The sequence below is a fragment of the Salmo salar genome, chromosome ssa05 (assembly GCF_905237065.1).
Source record: "Salmo salar chromosome ssa05, Ssal_v3.1, whole genome shotgun sequence".
Taxonomy (NCBI): Eukaryota; Metazoa; Chordata; class Actinopteri; order Salmoniformes; family Salmonidae; genus Salmo; species Salmo salar.
Window position 1 is genome coordinate 21,434,646 of NC_059446.1, and position 15,273 is coordinate 21,449,918.

Consider the following 15,273-nt stretch of genomic DNA (forward strand, 5'->3'; position numbering starts at 1 on the left):
AGCCTACAATCATGGAGAAGGACTTCAGATATGATCACAGCTTACAGTACATTTTTGTGATAGGTGGACTGGCAGCATAATTTAGTGTGCCCATAGGAGTAAAGCAGGAAATAAAAGCAGGAAGTTTAGCGTTCAGATTGCCGTGGTTGAGGGGCTTTGGCGCTTCTAGTTATTCTATTTCTATGGTGTTACATGATTTAACAGGATCCTGAAATATGACCTGTCTGGCCAGATCTGATAGAATACATCTTAAGAGGCACTTCCAGCCCAGGTGTCTGTGCCCTACAAACGTTCCAAGGCATACTGCCAACCGTGACTTTCTTTGACACTTCATTTATCACTGTTAAGTCAATATGTAATTTCACAAATTATTATTGTAATACACTGTACATCCTACAAATGGCTACCCTCCATCTTATGCCTGTTGAATTAAAAGCACATTCCTAACCATTCATTTATATTCTCTAATACCCTCTCCTTCTTAGAGGTGTACATACTACAGTACACTAAACAGGCCCACCCATAGTGAAACCATTGATTATGTGGATTGAATGGTTGTCCTGCTCTCCGACACTGAGTGGTGATGAAAGAAGTTCTCCCTGCTGAAGATAATGTGGATGGATTGGGACCAGAGTGATGCAGTGGTACTTATACTGGAAGCTACAGCAGAGTCTGAGAGCTGGAACACAACACCGTCGGGAGACAGATAACTAACTCCCCACAGTCAATTTAACATGTGACCAGAGTGGAGGTGGTCAGGCTGGTAAAGACCAGAGTGGAGGTGGTCAGGCTGGTAAAGACCAGAGTGGAGGTGGTCAGGCTGGTAAAGACCAGAGTAGAGGTGGTCAGGCTGGTAAAGACCAGAGTGGAACGGTCCAGGTACTATAGAGTTTATCTCAAATGGCACCCTATATTCCCTTAGCAGTGCACTATTTTTGACCAGGACCCATAGAGACCTGTGCACTACAAAAGGAATAGGGTGCCATTTGGGACATCCTAAGTAATTAACCTGGACCTCAGACTCCCCATCAATTACAGCTGATATCTGTTCATTGGGAGCCACTGAAGCGGAGCACTCTCTACCTGACTATTATTTTAGCAGGTGACTCACCACACATGAAAAAATATTTGAATTTACTATAGTATAGTACATTACTGTAGTATACTGTAAGTGATGAGATATCCATTCCAACAGGTCATGGAAAAATTGCTCTTTTAGTATTTCTCCAGTAGGTTTCCTGAAGGAGAAAGCCTCCACTTCTATGTCAAAGATAATAAAATAAAAACACTATAGTAAATTCTACAGTTCTCTCTGCAAATACACTACAGTAAATGCTACAGTATACTACCATCCCCCCCCCAAAAAAATACATTAATTATTATAGTATATACTACAGTTTTATTTTACTACAGTATTTATACTATAGTTAACTGTAAATACTACAGTATTCACTGTAGTGTTTTTGCTGACTTAAGTCTGCAAAAACATTACAGTGTATATGCTACAGTAAAGTCTGCAAAAACCCTACAGTGAATACTGTAGTATTTATACCATAGTATACTATAGTATTTTTTCATGTGGGACAAGTGGATAGTGATGGCTGGATGGGGAAGTGCGTGGGTACATGCGGTGTTTATGGTTGAATAATGTACAAGAGCTTTGTTTGTTTGAGTATTCACAATGCTCTCATTTAGTTTGTATCTCTCTCTCTCTCTCTGTGCAAATCTGTTCACTGTTTTCCCCTATATAGAGCTATTCAGCTGATTTTGTCTCTGCTTACTCAACTTGAGTAGAAAAAACATGAACTCAAAAGCTGTTTACCAAGTACTGCATGCAAAGGAGGATATAAATGTTTAAAACAGAACAGGGCTTGCTTGCCTCTGAAAAAGCTGTTTTGGGAAGTGGATCTTTTCTTCTTAAGGTTTGGTTTGTTGGTTTGTTTCCCCACTTTCAGAGAGCATCACTCCTAATCCCTATTCTCTATTTTAAAGAACCACAGATGGAATCAACTTGACCTAGCATCAGGGCCTTCACCAGAATTTCATAACATTCTAGGCTCAGTCCTGAATACCAGGAGCTGAGGGGTTGGCGTGTCTGAGAAATATTTTCCTGCAATTCTACTTCATTTTACATGACTAGAGAAATTAAAATCATATTTTTTTATACCACACAAAATGACAAGCTACTCTGACATTGACATACTGAGATCAATAAAATGAACGACCCATGTCTTAAATGCAACCAATAGCATAGGCCAATGAAAGTGTGGATACACAGATCTTAGGCCTACAATATGAGGAAATTATAGTCCACCAGCTTTTTTAAAATGTATTTATTTTTATTTCACCTTTATTTAACCAGGTAGGCAAGTTGAGAACAAGTTCTCATTTACAATTGCGACCTTTTCAGTGGCACTCACTTATCCAAACTATTTTTCCACGCAATTATATTTTGAAATATTGCAAAATACCTTTTAGCTTCTCATTCTGTTCATTGACAGCCACAACTCAACAATCAGCTGTTTGATATTTGCCGTGCAGGCTCCCCAATTGTGGGATTCCCAACTGTAGGCCTATACGCTCCTAATGTGACAAAACACAATCTACAGCAATTCTTTTAATAAGCTATTGATCCTCTGAGGCTAAATTATGCTCTCTGGTGTAGTATTTTCAATAATTTCATTTATTTCTATAGATACATTAGTAATTATATAACTTGGCAAATGTATTTCAATTTATCTGCAGCACTTCCAGCACCCCTTCCTGAGGTGTTATGTTTTCTTCCATGCACTGTGCTCTCCCCAAGGCCAAATAATCAACACTTCTTATTATTCATTCAAATGGATTTTAGTCAGTAACCCCATATGAGGTTATTGTGTAGGTAGGCCTACTGTTACAATAATATTTTAAATAATACAATTACAAGAGAATAAATTCAGTAATTCAGTGAAGCCAATAGGCTAGTGGTTTCAGCTATATTGTTATTGAAATGATGTAGGCCTTATGACCTTTTTAACCAATAAGAAAATATGTCAAATTACTTGAATAGCATATGGGAAGAGTGTAAAAATGTGAATTCGCATCAGAAATGATGATGTGACCAATAACATTTTATTTGATTTAGACATGGACAACAGACTTGACCTCTAGCCATGGACAACAGACTTGACCTCTAGCCATGGACAACAGACTTGACCTCTAGCCATGGACAACAGACTTGACCTCTAGCCATGGACCACAGACTTGACCTCTACCCATGGACAACAGATTTGTCCTCTACCCATGGACAACAGACTTGACCTCTAGCCATGGACAACACACTTGACCTCTAGCCATGGACAATAAAAAAACACTCCACCTGCACCTCCTCCACATAAAAAAAACAATAGCTGCATCTCAACACTCTGATGTGGCCTCCTCTCATTGTCTACTTCCCTTCATCTACCCTGATCTGTAATGAACAGGAATGGCAAAACTGTTGCTTTCATCTATCCTTTCTGTCCAGATCATTGCAGATGAAGGGAAGGAAAAGGTGAGAGGACATTAATGTAGATTAGTGAGATCCAGCCAATGTGTATCAAACTGATCTTCCTCCACTTGTTACACTGTGTTAAACAGTGAGAAAACCTAGCAGACCTTAACCTTAACACATGGAAACTAGCATTCTATTCAACATCCATTCCACAACACATGCATACTCAGGCGTCGCCATACAGCACAGGGCCTACTACACCATTCATCATTGTGGTGGGGTTCAGAAAAACATCAGGGAAGCTCACCAGGTAGGCTATAGGCCTAACATGTTTGCGGATAGAGAAGATCTGCATTGCTTTCAATTGCTAGACTAATGATCATGACCACTCACCTTAACATTTCTTAGCCTAATTGTAACCAAATATCCAAACGGAGATTTAGTCAAAACAAAAATCTGACATTGATTGATTTATCAAGACCAGTTCCAATGCTTGTTCAATGCAGCACAATGACACTGGCTCAATCAAAACAGAGCTGGAATTATCAGATGACTACAAATGGCAAATGCTTTACACTTATTCTAACCAGTGGTGAAGTGCTGTTTTTTTAAAAATCCTAAAACACCAAATTAGGCCTGCCTTATTGTAAATTAGGCATCACTGTCAATTGTGAATGATAATTAATCACATTTTACACCTGAAACGTCCATGCTGCATGCATGCCAACCGTTTGATCCCAATCAGTTTCATGGGAATATGCATTTCAATCTTCTTGAATGATGTAGGCTAAGTAGTCTAACTACTTGTTTAATCTAATGTTAGAGTAGATGGAGTTCAACACAGCCACTTAATCACAGCATATTTTAGACATATGACACCTGCTGTTGAGTTCTGGCCACATGAGAAAAAAAAATGCTTTATTTCAGAACAATCATCCTAAATTGTCATAATAAATGACGTACTGTTTTTGGTATAAGAGTAGCCTAACATTATCCATGCTATTATATTCAATTTGTTATGTAGATTACTAATTAATTATGAAGTGATCTTGCAAGACATAGCACCATTCCAAGAAGGTGTAAGTGGCAGTACACTGCTTGGATGACTTTGGGAGTTTCAGGTAACCACAGCTCTATGAACTAAGCAACGCATTCAGAGGACACTTTTTTTTACACCATTGCAGCAACGCAAAAGATTCAGGGCTGACACAAAATCATTTGAGGCTGAAGCCCCGAAAACCAGATCCTGCTGACATCCCTGCTCAGCATAGCAAGCTTAATATTTTGAATGTATGTATCTATTGTTACTTAAGTCCCATCTTTTTAAGTGCAGAGAGAGAAAATTAAACTCTGTCATAACAAAACCTTGTGCATTTCCTCCAGAGATGCATTTGACATTTTACAGTCTAGACATCTCCTTTCTCTGTCAATTAGCCTACTTTGTTGGTGCTGAAAGCATACCCTTTTAGCCTTGGAGCTGACTTTCGGGCACCAGGTGATATGATAAACACAAACCATTTATGGAAAGCTAGCTTGCATTAGCAATAAAGGCCCAGTGCAGTCAAAACCATGAATTTCATGTGTTTTATATATATTTTCAGACTATGAAGTTGGAATAATACTGTGAAATTGTGAAAATTATATTAATGCCCTTTTAGTGTAAGAGCTGTTTGAAAAGCCCGACTGAAATTTCAGCCTGTTTTGGTGGTATTGGGTTTTGGCCTGCCTGGTGACATCACCAGGCGGTAAATTAGTTAATAGACCTCAATAAGAAAGTAGAGTTTCAAACCTCTCTGTCAATAATAGCTAGTACTAGCACAATTCTTGCTTGAGAAATTGTTCTTTGCTATGAAGCTATTTTTGTTTCTTTCTGACCATTTTAACTGAAAACAATCACAGTAAGGTGCTTAATTGGTACCCAGAAATGATTGATATTGAGATAAAAACGGCTGCATCAGACCTTTAAATTCAGCTAGTGCTGACATAAGGCCAAGTGAGATACTCTAAATTTGATTTGAATGAGTGCTAACAGTTAGCATTACACTGAGATTATCTTAGATGTTAGCCTCGGGGCGCTAGCTAAATCAGACGCTTGGGCATAATATTTAAATGAGTACTAACAGTTAGCGTAGATCACACTATCCTGCTAGTAATCAGCAATAAAGCATTCACATCATTAGCTTGGCTCTTCCCAGGTACATCTTCCAGGGACTCCGCGCCACAGCAGGAGGAATGATTGGGGTAAACAAAGCATAATCTGGGAGACTTCTCTGACTGCGATCTGACCTGAATTCAGGCTCCCTCACTGGCGTGTAAGCTTCCACCACAATGCCCCCACCACAATGATGAATGGTGTAGTAGGCCCTGTGCTGAATGGCGATGCCTGAGTATGCATGTGTTGTGGAATGGATGTTGAATAGAATGCTAGTTTCCATGTGTTAAGGTTAAGGTCTGCTAGGTTTTCTCACTGTTTAACACAGTGTAACAAGTGGAGGAAGATCAGTTTGATACACATTGGCTGGATCTCACTAATCTACATTAATGTCCTCTCACCTTTTCCTTCCCTTCATCTGCAATGATCTGGACAGAAAGGATAGATGAAAGCAACAGTTTTGCCATTCCTGTTCATTACAGATCAGGGTAGATGAAGGGAAGTAGACAATGAGAGGAGGCCACATCAGAGTGTTGAGATGCAGCTATTGTTTTTTTTATGTGGAGGAGGTGCAGGTGGAGTGTTTTTTTATTGTCCATGGCTAGAGGTCAAGTGTGTTGTCCATGGCTAGAGGTCAAGTCTGTTGTACATGGGTAGAGGTCAAGTCTGTTGTCCATGGGTAGAGGTCAAGTCTGTTGTCCATGGCTAGAGGTCAAGTCTGTTGTCCATGGCAAGAGGTCAAGTCTGTTGTCCATGTCTAAATCAAATAAAATGTTATTGGTCACATGCACGTAATTAGCAGATGTTATTGTGGGTGTAGCAAAATGCTTGTGCTTCTAGCTCCAACAGTGCAGTAAAATCTAACAAGTAATATCGAACAAATTACACAACATATACCCAATACACACACATCTAAGTAGGAATGAATTAAAACGATATACTGTACATCTGGATGAGCGATGTCAGAGCGGAACGGACTAAGATACAGCAGAATAATATAGAAAACAGTATATATGTAACGCGTGGGTGCAGGAATCAGGCGCAAAGAGCAGAGGGTAGGACGAATGCAGTTTAATGTAGGACTGAAAATAAGGTCACGCCAAAACACTAGGCGCAAAACCAGACCGGGCCAAAACAGGACCCACTACAGTGCTGCGTAAAAGCAAAATAACACATCCACCAACACTGCACAGGAAAAACAAGCCCGCACAACAGCAAGCGGGCATTACCAGCTTAAATAGCTCCTCATCAAACCTCAACAAGGAACAGGTGAAAACAATCAGACCCAACCAATCAAAAAGGGAAAAAGGGATCGGTGGCCGCTAGTAGACCGGTGACAACGACCGCCGAGCACTGCCCGAACAGGAAGGGGAACCGCCTACGGTGGGGTTCGTGACAGTACCCCCCCCTCCCAATGCGTGGCTCCCGCAGCGCGTCGACACCGGCCTCGAGGGTGACCCGGAGGGCGAGGCGCAGGGCGATCCAGATGGAGGCGATGGAAATCCCTCAATAGTGATGGATCCAAAATATCCTTCACCGGGACCTAGCACCTCTCCTCCGGACCGTACCCCTCCCAGTCCACGAGGTACTGCAGGCCACTCACCTGGCGTCTGGAGTCCAGAACAGCACGTACTGTGTACGCCAGGGACCCCTCGATGTCCAGAGGGGGCTGAGGGACCTCCGGCACCTCACCTTCCTGCAGGGGACCATCGACCACCGGCCTGAGGAGAGACACATGAAACGAGGGGTTAATGCGATAAGAAGATGGGAGTTGTAATCTATAACACACCTCATTTATCCTTCTCAGGACTTTAAAGGGCCCCACACACTGCGGACCCAGCTTCCGGCAGGGCAGGCGGAGGGGCAGGTTTCGGGCCGAGAGCCAGACCCTGTCCCCCGGTGCGAAGACGGGGGCCTCACTGCGGTGATGGTCAGCGCTCTTCTTCTGCCGTCCAACCACTTGCTTAAGTGATTCCTGGACAGCCCTCCAGGTCTCCTTAGAGCGCTGCACCCACTCCTCCACCACAGGAGCCTCGGTCTGACTCTGATGCCACGGTGCCAGGACCGGCTGGTAGCCCAACACACATTGAAATGGAGACATGTTCGTAGACGAGTGACGGAGTGAGTTCTGGGCCACCTCTGCCCATGGGACGTACCTTGCCCACTCTCCTGGCCGGTCCTGGCAATACGACCGCAGAAACCTGCCTACCTCCTGGTTCAATCTCTCGACCTGCCCATTACTCTCGGGGTTATAACCCAAGGTCAGGCTGACCGAGACCCCCAGACGCTCCATAAACGCCCTCCAAACTCGGGACGTGAACTGGGGACCCCGATCAGAAACGATGTCCTCAGGCACCCCGTAGTGCCGGAAGACATGAGTGAATAAGGCCTCCGCAGTCTGTAGGGCCGTAGGGAGACCGGGCAACTGGAGAAGACGGCAGGACTTAGAGAACCGATCCACAACGACCAGGATCGTGGTGTTCCCCTGAGACGGAGGAAAGATCGGTCAGAAAGTCCACCGGCAGATGAGACCAAGGCCGTTGTGGAACGGGGAGGGGTTGTAACTTCCCTCTAGGCAAGTGCCTAGGAGCCTTACTCTGAGCGCATACCGAACAGGAGGAGACATAGAGCCTCACGTCCTTAGCTAAGATGGGCCACCAGTACCTCCCCCTAAGATCCCGCACTGTCCTCGCAACACCCGGATGACCCGAAGAGGGTAGAGTATGAGCCCACCGAATCAACTGATCACGAACACCAAGCGGCACGTACTTCAGACCCCTAGGACACTGAGGAGGTGTAGGTTCCAAACGCAACGCCCGCTCAATGTCCGCGTCCACCTCCCATACCACCGGTGCCACCAGCCTAGAAGCCGGAAGGATGGGAGTAGGATTGATGGACCTATCCTCACTGTCATAGAGACAGGACAGCGCGTCGGCCTTCGTGTTGAGGGAACCTGGTCTATACGAGATAGTAAATCTGAATCTCGTGAAAAACATGGCCCACCTTGCCTGACGAGGATTCAGTCTCCTTGCTGCCCGGATATACTCCAGATTGCGGTGGTCAGTCCAGATGTGGAAAGGGTGCTTAGCCCCCTCAAGCCAGTGTCTCCACACCTTCAGGGCCTTGACCACAGCTAACAACTCCCGGTCCCCCACATCATAGTTCTGCTCCGCCGGACCGAGCTTCTTTGAAAAGAAAGCGCAGGGGCGGAGTTTTGGTGGCGTACCCGAGCGCTGTGATAGCACGGCTCCAACCCCAGCCTCGGATGCGTCCACCTCCACTATGAACGCTAAAGCGGGGTCCGGATGCGCCAACATGGGAGTGTCAACAAACAGCGCCTTCAACCGATTGAAAGCTCCGTCTGCCTCCGCCGACCACCATAAGCGCGCCGGCCCCCCCTTCAGCAGTGAGGTAATAGGAGCCGCCACTTGGCCAAAACCCCGGATAAACCTCCGGTAGTAATTGGCAAACGCTAAAAACCGCTGCACCTCCTTTACCGTGGTCGGAGTCGGCCAACTACGCACGGCCTTTACGCGGTCACACTCCATCACCACCCCCGAGGTGGAAATGTGATAACCCAGGAAAGAGACGGCTCGTTTGGAGAACACACATTTCTCAGCCTTAACGTGCAGGTCATGCTCCAGCAGTCGCCCAAGTACCTTGCGCACCAGGGACACATGCGCGGCGCGTGTGGTGGAATAGATCAGGATGTCATCAATATACACCACCACACCCTGCCCGTGCAGGTCCCTGAGAATCTCGTCTACAAAGGATTGAAAGACAGCTGAAGCATTCTTTAACCCATACGGCATGACGAGGTACTCATAGTGGCCCGATGTGGTACTAAACGCGGATTTCCACTCGTCTCCTCCCCGAATACGCACCAGATTATACGCACTCCTGTGGTCCAGTTTTGTAAAAAAACGCGCTCCGTGAAATGATTCCACCGCCGTAGCGATGAGAGGTAGTGGGTAACTAAACCCCACTGTGATGGCATTTAGACCTCGATAATCAATGCACGGACGCAGACCTCCCTCCTTTTTCTTCACAAAAAAGAAACTCAAGGAGACGGGTGACATGGAGGGCCGAATGTACCCGTCTCAGAGATTCCGTGACATATGTCTCCATAGGCAACGTCTCCTCCTGTGACAATGGGTACACGTGACTCCTGGGAAGTATAGCGTTCTCCTGGAGGTTTATCACGCAATCCCCATCGTCGATGAGGAGGTAATTTAGTCGCCCTCTTCTTACAGAAAGCGATAGCCAAATCGGCATATTCTGAGGGAATGCACACGTTGGAAACATGGTCTGGACTCTCCACCGACATAGCACCGATGGAAACTCCTACACACCTACCTGAACACTCCTCTAACCACCCCTTGAGAGCCCCCTGTTTCCATGAAATACTGGGATTGTGTTTAGCCAGCCAAGGAACCCCCAGCACCACCGGAAACGCAGGTGAATCAATAAGGAAGAGACTAATCCGCTCCCTATGATCCCCCTGCGTTACCATGTCCAGTGGAACCGTGGCCTCCCTGACCAGCCCTGACCCTAACGGTCGGCTATCTAAGGAGTGCACGAGGAAGGGAGGATCTATCGGCACCAACAAAACCCCCAACCTATGGGCGAGTCTGCGATCCATAAAGTTCCCAGCTGCGCCTGAATCGAATAGCGCCTTATGCTGGAGAGAGGGAGAAAACACAGGAAAATAAATTAATAAAAACATGTGACCAACAGGGAGCTCTGGGTGAGTTTGGTGCTGACTCACCTGGGGTGATCGAGAAGTGGTCTGCCTGCCCTCTCGACTCCCAGACAAGCTCCGTCAGCACCGGTCGGAAGTGTGCCCTCTCCGACCACAGCTGGTACAGGAAGAGCCTCCTCCTCCGGTCCCCCTCGATGCTGCCCCCCCTAACTCCATCGGAACGGGAACAGGAGGTCCAGGAGATGGAGCTGACAACAGGACCCTTTCTGTACGCCCGCGGGCAGCTAGCAGTTTGTCCAATCGAATCGACAAGTTCATCAAGGGAGAGAGTGGTGTCCTGACAAGCTAGCTCCCTGCGGACATCCTCCCGGAGGCTGCACCGGTAGTGGTCCATCAGGGTCCTGTCATTCCACCCCGCGCCAGCAGCCAAGGTCCGGAACTCCAGCACAAAGTCCTGCGCACTCCTCGTCTCCTGCCTAAGGTGAAACAACCGTTCACACGCCGCTCGGCCCTAAGGAGGGTGGTCGAACATGGCCCGGAAACGGCGGGTGAACTCTGGGTAGTGGTCCCAAGCGGAGTCTGGGCCATTCCAAACTGCATTGGCCCACTCCAGGGCCCTACCCGTCAGGCAGGAGACGAGGACGCTCACACTCTCTTCACCCGAGGGAGCCAGACGAATGATAGCCAGGTATAGCTCGAGCTGGAGCAAAAAACCCTGGCACCCAGCAGCCGCTCCATCGTACACCCTCGGGGGTGAGAGACGAATTGTGCTGGAGCCGGACGCCACCGGTGGAATAGGTGGTGTCGCTGAAGGCAGAGCTGACGAGGAGGTAGGGAGACCACTCCTCTCCCATCGCTCCATGCGGGCTTCTGTAACGCGTGGGTGCAGGAATCAGGCGCAAAGAGCAGAGGGTAGGACGAATGCAGTTTAATGTAGGACTGAAAATAAGGTCACGCCAAAACACTAGGCACAAAACCAGACCGGGCCAAAACAGGACCCACTACAGTGCTGTGTAAAAGCAGAATAACACATCCACCAACACTACACTAGGAGAAACAAGCCCACACAACAGCAAGTGGGCATTACCAGCTTAAATAGCTCCTCATCAAACCTCAACAAGGAACAGGTGAAAACAATCAGACTCAACCAACCAAAAAGGGATCGGTGGCCGCTAGTAGACCGGTGACAACGACCGCCAAGCACCGCCCGAACAGGAAGGGGAACCGCCTTCGGTGGGATTCGTGACAATATAAATTTGAGGTGAGTAATGCAAGATATGTAAACATTATTAAAGTGTCTAGTGTTCTATTCCTTAAGGTGGCCAGTGATTTCTAGTCTATGCCTATAGGCAGCAGCCTCTAATGTGCTAGTGATGGCTATTTAACAGTCTGATGGTTTTGAGATAGAAGCTGTTTTTCAGTCTCTCGCTCCCAGCTTTGATGCACCTGTACTGATCTCGCCTTCTGGATAATAGCGTGTTGAACAGGCAGTGGCTCGGGTGGTTGATGTCCTTGATAATCCTTTTGGCCTTCCTGTGACATCGGGTGCTGTAGATGTCCTGGATGGTGGGTAGTTTTCTGTGGCTCAGTGGTAGAGCATGGTGTGTGCAACGCCAGGGTTGTGGGTTCAATTCCCACGGGGGGCCAGTACAACAACAAAAAATATGTATGAAATGTATGCATTCACTACTGTAAGTCGCTCTGGATAAGAGTGTCTGTTAAAATGACTAAAATGTAGTTTTCCCCCAATAATGCGTTGGGCAGACCGCAACACCCTCTGGAGAGCCTTGCGGTTGCGGGCAGTGTATTTGCCGTACCAGGTGGTGATACAGCCCGACAGGATTCTTTCAATTGTGCATCTGTAAAAGTTTGTGAGGGTTTTAGGTGACAAGCCACATTTCTTTAGCCTCCTGAGGTTGAAGAGGCTCTGTTGTGCCTTCTTCACCACACTGTCTGTGTGGGTGGTCCATTTCAGTTTGTCAGTGATGTGTATGCCAAGGAACTTGAAGCTTTCCACCTTCTCCACTGCGGTCCCGTCGATGTAAATAGGGGGTAAGCTAGATAAGTCCACGATCATCTCCTTTGTTTTGTTGATGTTGAGTGAGAGGTTGTTTTCCAGGCATCACACTCCCAGAGCCCTCACCTCCTCCCTATAGGGTGTCTCGTCATCATTGGTAATCAAGGCTACTACTGTTGTGTCGTCTGCAAACTTGATGATTGAGTTCTTGCGTGCTTGGCCACGCAGTCATGGGTGAACAGGGAGTACAAGAGGGGTCTGAGCACGCATCCTTGTGATGTTTCCTACCTTCACTGCAAGGGCCGGCCCGTCAGGAAGTCCAGGACCCAGTTGCACAGGGCGGGGTTCAGACCCAGGGCCTCGAGCTTAATGATGAGCTTGGAGGGTATTGAATGCTGAGCTTAAGTCAATAAACAGCATTTTTACATTGGTATTCCTCTTGTCCAGATGGGATAGGGCTAAAGGTCAAGTCTGTTGTCCATGGGTAGAGATCAAGTTTGTTGTTGTGTAAGATATGATACCTTAGCTACCCTGAAACATTCACCCACAGGTTCACGGTGCTTTCAGACAGCTAAATGAGGTATGCATCTGAACACAGGAGTAACATAGTAGCTTTTACTGCCAGTTTTTACTACCACGTTTTGACGGAAAGGACCACATCATTTCAAACACTGAATCCAGGTACCACTTTACAGTTCAGCAGGATATGGGATATTCCCTCCTGAAGTATGGCTTCCACAACAAGCAACCACGCCCTGGCACAGGGGAAGTGCACTTTTACCTGAAACCTTCGATCCAATTACCTAATACCCTTAATCCTAGAGGGTTTTATTTTTTTCTTTGATGAAAAACCAATCTGAATGCTGAATCCTTTATTGTGTGAAACCATGATTACAATAACAATCTCGGACCTCATAAACATACAAACGATAGCAACAATATCTCTTGCAGATATTCACAAAGTATTTCCTGCTATCTAGCTAAAGGTCAGAGTAATGCTGCTCCAGCCACAACCAACACCCCCTCCCTGTTATCCCTCCAACAGCCTCCTGCCCGCTGTCTACAGATCTCTATCTCCACAGCGTTAATTATTAACGCTGCTGAATCAAATAGTCTTATCAGGGAGATAACCCACTGGCCAGACTGCCTGCCCTCCTGCTCGGTGTATATATATATACACACACACACACACACACACACACACACACACACACACACACACACACACACACACACACACACACAAATTTCTCTCTCAGAGTGCGATGGAGTAGGGAATAGAGGGCTTCTGGACAGCCTGTAAGGTAAAAATGATACCGCTCCCACCTGTGACACGTCACCTCACTAGCAACCCCAAGTTTCCTGTGGGTCTTTACTGTCATTTCCACACTAACCTTTTTACACAAGCCAAGACCCAGCAACTTGAGCCACACGTTTAAGATAAATGTTTACAGTGTAACACTGTTTACAGTGTAACACTTTACTTAAAACATCCAGGCATAATGCATCATGATGCAGTTGTAACTCATTGTTAGTCTTGACCCCTTTATAATGTCTTATAACCATCTCATTATGATTCGACTAAATAACAGCAAGTTTTAGATAGTTGAAAAGGTGCATTAAGAAACACAATCATAAACATATCGTAAGCCTCAATTTAAGACATTATAAAGGCTCCTACATACTGTAATTTGAGCAGTAAGGCCCTAGAAGGTCTGGTGTATGGCTATTGCTATTATAAAGTTCTTACCAAAGTAATTAGAGCAGTAATTAAAAAGCCATTTTCTTCATACCCGTGGTATACGGTCGGATACATTTGAAGTCAGAAGTTTACATACACTTAGGTTGGAGTCATTAAAACTAGTTTTTCAACCACTCCACACATTTCTTGTTAACAAACTATAGTTTTAGCAAGTCGGTTAGGACATCTACTTTGTACATGACACAAGTAATTTTTCCAACAATTGTTTACAGACAGATTATTTCACTTATGATTCACTGTATAACAATTCTAGTGGGTCAGATGTTTACATACACTAAGTTGACTGTGCCTTTAAACAGCTTGGAAAATTCCAGAAAATGATGTCATGGCTTTAGAAGCTTCTGATAGGCTAATTGAAATAATTTGAGTCAATTGGAGGTGTACTTGCGGATGTATTTCAAGGCCTACCTTCAAACGCAGTGCCTCTTTGCTTGACATCATGGGAAAATCAAAAGAAATCAGCCAAGACCTCAGAAAAAGAATTGTAGACCTCCACATGTCTGGTTCATCCTTGGGAGCAATTTCCAAACACCTGAAGGTACCACATTCATCTGTGCAAACAATAGTACGCAAGTATAAACACCATGGGACCACTCAGCCGTCATACCGCTCAGGAAGGAGACGCGTTCTGTCTCCTAGAGATGAACGTACTTTGGTGCGAGAAGTGCAAATCAATCCCAGAACAACAGCAAAGGACCTTGTGAAGATGCTCGAGGAAACAGGTACAAAAGTATCTAAATCCACAGTAAAACGAGTCCTATATCAACATAACCTGAAAGGCCGCTCAGCAAGGAAGAAGCCACTGCTCCAAAACCGCCATAAAAAAGCCAGACTACAGTTTGCAACTGCACATGGGGACAAAGATCGTACTTTTTGGAGAAATGTCCTCTGGTCTGATGAAACAAAAATAGAACTGTTTGGCCATAATGACCATCGTTATGTTTGGAGGAAAAAGGGGGAGGCTTGCAAGCCAAAGAACACCATCCAACCGTGAAGCACGGGGGTGACAGCATCATGTTGTGGGGGTGCTTTGCTGCAGGAGGGACTTGTGCACTTCACAAAATAGATGGCATCATGAGGTAGGAAAATGATGTGGATATATTGAAGCAACATCTTAAGACATCAGTCAGGAAGTTAAAGCTTGGTCGCAAATGGGTCTTCCAAATGG

The 15,273-nt window shown here is 45.8% G+C and overlaps 1 non-coding gene across 1 annotated transcript; it reads left to right on the forward strand.

The window, feature by feature from the left end:
- Window positions 1-1,202: 1,202 nt before the first annotated feature.
- On the forward strand, window positions 1,203-1,256 carry LOC123743270 (U7 small nuclear RNA). Its single transcript, XR_006770078.1, has one exon. It is a non-coding gene; the product is annotated as a U7 small nuclear RNA (small nuclear RNA).
- Window positions 1,257-15,273: the final 14,017 nt, after the last annotated feature.